We start from the raw sequence: 5000 nt of genomic DNA, 5'->3' as shown, positions 1-5000 counted from the left end.
TTTTTCCTTTTCTTTTTTCTTTCTTTGAGCTTGAGATGATTTTTTTAGCCTTTTCTACTGCTTCACTCTTCTTTCATTTTTCTTCCTCTTCCTCTTTTTCTGCATCAACCTTTTAATCCTTTATCTTCTTCAATCTCCGTTTCCTACTTTTCCTCCTCCTCCTCCTCCTCTTCCTCAGTCTCCCCATCCTACCTTTTCCTTGTCCTCTTCCTTATTTTCTTTTTTGTACTTTTCCTCCCCTTCCTCTATCTGTTCTTCCTCCTTCTCTTCTCTTTCTTCTTAGCAATGCACTTCATTGATGAAACATTCTCTGACTTAAGGCAATGTCACTTCTGTCTTATCTGTATATAATATTAATTATGTGTGTGTCTTCGTCCACTTAACTAGCCAGTCAGGGGACACTCAAGTCCTGATCTCACTAGATTGATAAAGATATTAGCTTGAAGTTGTTAGTATGTTGAGGGCGTCTGATTGGTAGATAAAGATAACGCCTACAGGGTCTTTGTCTGTGGGATCATATATTTCAAATACACTTTAGCAAGTTTGGTCATTTTATTGTTTTAATGCCACAATTCCACTCAAAAAAAAAAAGAAAAGAAAAAAAAAAGATACTGGCCTATGCAGTCTTCAGTTATTATGGTTTTGATAATTTTATAGTTTCTCTATCATCATTTTTTTTTTTTTTTTTATGTAAAAATGGTGGAAATACATGTTGCACGTTGCTAAATGTTGTTGGAAAATATGGTTCCCAGTGTTTGGTTCATATTTATTGATTATTATAGTAGTATTTAAAACAGAAGGTAGCTCTCAAAAGTCTTGGAAAAAAATGTATTTGATCTCATGTCATGTAGATGTAGGGATTTTTTTTTATATATATATATGTATAATTTCTTCTCATCTGTTAAAAGATCAGTTCTGAGGATGACCCAATTGTGAGCATTCAGATTCTCTAACAGTATGTAGTTCTAACTCATATTTGTCTGCAGAACATTTTATATAAGGAAACCGTTTGACAGAGTTCATTATTAATTGCTTTTGGCTTTTAGATGAGATGAAATCAAATCAGTTGATGGTAGAGCCACATGCATTTTAGGGTTTAATAAGGATGAAATATCAAAGTGATGTCAGTGAAATTTATATTCTGGTTTGCATAGTTATTGCTTGTTTACTCCTGTCTTTGTTTCTGTTTGTATTTTGTTTTCTCTCGTACATACTCTTTCTCAGTTTCATGAAAATTATTGAAGTTCATTGGCCATGTGAAAGGCAGCTCGTCTTGTAAGAAAAGTAGCTGTAACATTTTCAATGTCTGCAGTCTTTCTGTATGATGCTTTAGAATCATATGTTGTTAGTACCTAAATGCTATGCAGAATACTTTTCAGCTCTTTGGTATGGCTGGCTCGCTCTCACATGTAGGTACATTCAGCTAGAAATTTCAGAATTTATATATGTTTTATATAAAGAAGAACTTCATGTTTAAGGTTTTTCCAAGTTAAAAGTAAGAGTTTTACCACATAATGCTTTGCATTTGCTAAATTTTTACTTACATCTTCTGACATTTTTGTAAAAATCTGGAATTATTATTATTATTATTATTTTCTACTTTTTTCTATATTGTGTCAGTCATCTGTGACTGACATGTCTGCAATAACTCAATCACTGAATTTCTTCCTATTTCATACAGGCAGGATAGTGCCTTGTGTGGAATGGGACAGTTTTTTGTACAATAAAAAATTCTTATATAGTCAAGAAAGTTTTGTAAAATGTAAAGGAGCTAAATTCACCACATTGTTGGCAGTCCAGGACAGAGAGATGACCACAGACATTGGTTGTTTACTTTACAGCATACTTCGAATTCTGAAATGGCATTTTAGTACACATAGAATGTTGATGAACTGGAGAATACCCAAAGTTCTTCTGTCAAAGGTTTTTACTTTATGATAATTTGGTTATATTTTATTTATTACTATATTACTGTAATAATTGTCATTATTGTTGGTAATATTTATCTGTGTATTTATTTTTTTTAGGCCATGTTTAATTTCAGAGTTCGGATATGTGTGGCAAGATCATCAACTTTTAAGCCATAGAGAGCATTTGTGCTGCTTACATTATTATTTATTGCATTATATACAGGAAAGAATTCCTGATAAAAACTCCTGTGTAGCTAAAATTTGGTGACCCTGTCTGATACAGGAGAGGAGCAGAAGATTGTAGGTCAGAATGAATTGAAGGTACAATACATATATACATATATATATATAACATTTGTAAACTGTGAAGTCTAGCTATTAGATGAACTTGATTTCCACTTTTATCAAATCAAAGTAGTCCTGCGCTTTTGAGAAAATTTTTGAACTAAAATACATTTAAGTTGAAAAAAAATCATAAACAGATGTTGAATTATTTTTCAAAGATATATACATTTCTATGTATTTATGAAGAGTACAATTAAACTGTTAGATGTCACAGAAACTGTATAGCTAACTTTGTATGATTTTAACCACAAATATATAAAATTTCATTCTGCCTACATGTATAAACTCAGGTGTATTATAGGCTATTTATATCATCTCTTTCTCCTGTTCTATTGCCATTATTTCTTAATTGTCTCTATTAGCTTTGTGTCTGAAAGCTTGCCTAATTCATTTTTAAGTTTAGTGGTGTTTCAATAGGAAATTTGGGAAGAAGCCATATTGTAACTTTTAAATGTTTACTGTTTTTGTGTACTGATTATATTAAAATATTAAGGAAAAAAAGAAAAAAAAAGGAAAAAAAGAAAAACATTATTTTTATGTAACTGCATGTGTATCTAATTCTGCAGGATTGGATATTATGGAAGTCATTTTTCTTTATTGGCAGTAAGGTTCCATAAGATTTTCTCACTGTCATGAAATCCTTCTGACATTGTAAGGATATAACTTCCATCCCAAAGCCTGCAGTTTTGTCCCCTGTCTGGCTTGTCTGCTCTGTTTCGTAGTGTTTTCATTATTGATAACTTTTAAGATATTTGCATTTAATACTTAGGAGTGGATTAGGTGTCTTGTTTAACCTTTTCAATAGAAATAATATGAAAACATTATTTTTTCTAAATGAATATGATAGAATACGCATTGTTGAGACACATTTTGAAAATGTGGCATAAACATACACCATGAATGGTTTTGCAACATTCAGGTATTTTTTAATGTGATATGTACTATTAAGAGTTTCACATAGTGAGATTTTGATGTCACTGATAGAAGCAGACATGTTAGATTTTTGAATGAACTCTGTTAGAATCTACAGGAAATCAGTGTGTGTTTGGTAGAATAGTTAAAGGGAAACAGGGCTAAGCAGGCCGGGAGGAAAATAAGAAGTCTGTAGACAAAGGTAATAATTAATAAAAGATATGAAGACTTCTTTTAGTTCTTAAATATCAGACAAGTCTGTTTGTTGTGAGAGTTCATCAGATCTTGGTCAGTAATGAGAGTAAAATATTGATGTTGTAAATGCTTTGGTCTGCAGTTGAGACTTTTTGAAAGCTATTATTAGGATGGAAATAGTAATTAATAGTTGTATGAATTCAGTTTCTAAATGTTCTTTTGACAGTAAGGCTGCTGACAGATATTTTAACAAGATGCTTCATATTTAGCTATTGTTAAGATAATTACTTTTTTATTATTATGATTATTATTATTCATTGTATAGTCATAATGGTTATTGTAATAATTATTATTAGTAGTATCATCACCACCATCATCATCAATATTATTTCTTTTTGTAAGGAGAGGCTATATAGAAACACTGAGCTTTTGATAAATGTGATTTAATTTTTGAAAATGAGACTTCTGACAGTTTCGTTGTAGACTTACAATATTAATAGTACAAAGATCAACTTTGCCTAACTTTAAATTCTGTAGCACTAAATTAGTTTGTGTATGTATACTAGAACGAGTCCAACGAGGACACAAGCCAGGTGTTTTTAAATTTTGAGTTGTAGATCTTGAGAGATATCTGTCTATCTTCTTTCAGCATTTCCCTGTACTTATTCTGTAAATGGAATCCAAAAGCATTTATGACATATTTTTGAGTACAAGCAGCATGTGTGAGGGAATGTTTGTATGTATGTTGCAAACAAAAAAAATAATGAGCGTTTTATTTTGCCTGTGTGAGGAGTGTGGCCATGTATTTGTCAATTCCAGAAATTCATTGCCAAGTCTACCATAATGAACTTCTTATTATGTTGTAATATAAATATTGGATAGATAAAAAACTATTTTAGATTAAATTTCTTGTTTGTTAACAGAAATATTTGTGCTTTATTGATATTCTCAGTTGATTATGGTCTTTTCTTGGTATCTCCCTTAACTGTTCTCTCAGTGTGGGGTCTATGTAATACAAGTCTTTAGATACATATCATGTATAGAATGATAACAAAGCATGGTAATTTCTTATTTGTAAATGTACATGTCCATCTTGTTACAACAAAACAAAAATAGACTGCCTCAAATTTGTAATCATTGATATTTAACATGAATATCCAGCCATTATTGATGTATTGGGTTTATAAAAAATATTTGATAATATACTTTTTAAGATTAGCATCAGTGGATATGAACAAATGAGGGAGAGTTTAAAACACTGGGGTATTCGTAAAATGTTATAATGTTGGTAGTTTTTAATTTTCAAGTACGTTATCATCCATTTCCAATACATATTTGGCTACTTATGCTTATCAGATAATTTTTTAGATCTCGTATTCTTTACAGAATTCTAGATACTTCCCTTCACACAGAAAAGAGTTTATATGTATGTGCTTCCATGTGTGTGCGTGCGTGAGTGCATGCGTGTAGTATTTGTGAGTGCATGCATGTATGTGTGAGTGCATGCATGTACGTATGTGTGAGTGCATGCATGTACATATGTGTGAGTGCATGCAGGTACGTATGTGTGAGTGCATGCATGTACGTATGTGTGAGTGCATGCATGTACATATCTGTGAGTGCATACATGTATGTTTG

The 5000-nt window shown here is 31.4% G+C and overlaps 1 protein-coding gene across 6 annotated transcripts in view; it reads left to right on the top strand.

Moving 5' to 3' along the window:
• The window catches only part of Dora (zinc finger SWIM domain-containing dorado), a 45357-nt gene extending 42576 nt beyond the window's left edge, over positions 1-2781 (top strand). For all 6 annotated transcript variants that reach the window (XM_070123808.1, XM_070123807.1, XM_070123805.1 and 3 more), the window contains one exon: positions 1-2781. This exon is cut by the window's left edge and continues 1599 nt beyond it. The gene's annotated coding sequence lies outside the window, so the exon portion shown is untranslated.
• The last annotated feature ends 2219 nt before the right edge of the window (positions 2782-5000 follow it).

Source organism: Penaeus vannamei, chromosome 7, assembly GCF_042767895.1.
Source record: "Penaeus vannamei isolate JL-2024 chromosome 7, ASM4276789v1, whole genome shotgun sequence".
NCBI lineage: Eukaryota > Metazoa > Arthropoda > Malacostraca > Decapoda > Penaeidae > Penaeus > Penaeus vannamei.
Note: the sequence above shows the minus strand (reverse complement) of the source record. Positions and strands in the feature narration are given on the sequence as shown.